The sequence below is a fragment of the Guillardia theta genome, assembly GCF_000315625.1.
Source record: "Guillardia theta CCMP2712 unplaced genomic scaffold GUITHscaffold_626, whole genome shotgun sequence".
In the NCBI taxonomy this organism is placed as follows: Eukaryota; class Cryptophyceae; order Pyrenomonadales; family Geminigeraceae; genus Guillardia; species Guillardia theta.
In genome coordinates this window covers 1-763 of record NW_005434102.1, presented here as the reverse complement: position 1 = coordinate 763, position 763 = coordinate 1, and positions in this window count along the sequence as shown.

Below are 763 nucleotides of genomic sequence, written 5' to 3'. Positions count from 1 at the left end.
TCTCCTCTCCTTCGCTCTTCTTTTCTTTTTATCCCCTCTCCTCTCCCTTGCGTCCCCTGCGCTTCCTCTGACGGTACGCTCTTCTGTTCTTCACTTGTCTCGTCCCTCTCCTCTTCTCCCTCTTCCCCCGTCTCGTCTTTCTCTCTCTGCTGACAGCTGAGCCTGGAAGAGAAGCAGCTCGACAGGAAGAAGCAAAGAGAGAGCAACGAGAGAAGAGAGAAAGACAAGGGAAGGGAGAGAGAGAGAGAGGGTGAGAAAAAGGAAATATGAACAAGCAGTAGACAACGAGAGATGTTTACAAGATAGGATGTTTAAGATGTTTAAAAGATAAGATGTTTGACATGTTTACAAGATAGGATGTTTAAGATGTTGACAAGATAGGATGTTTAAGATGTTTACAAGATAGGATGTTTTAAGAGAGGGTGAGAAAGGGATAAAGGTATCACAGAGAGAATGAAGAGAAGGAAAGAGACGGAAAGAAGGAAAGCAAGAGACTGCGAGGAGCAGATCTGACCGGAGAGAAGAAGATCTTGCACGAGAGGAGAGGAGAGGGGAAGCAGGTGAAATATGTGAGCACAACAGGGTGAGGAGCCAATGCAGGAAGTTGTAACTGTAAGGGCTGCCAGACACAAGATGAACAATGTAGCCACAAGAGAAGAAGGCTAGATTGTTGTGAAGATGAACAATGTCGCCACAGGAGAAGAAGGCTAGATTGTGAAGATGAACAATGTCGCCACAAGAGAAGAAGGCTAGATTGTGAAGA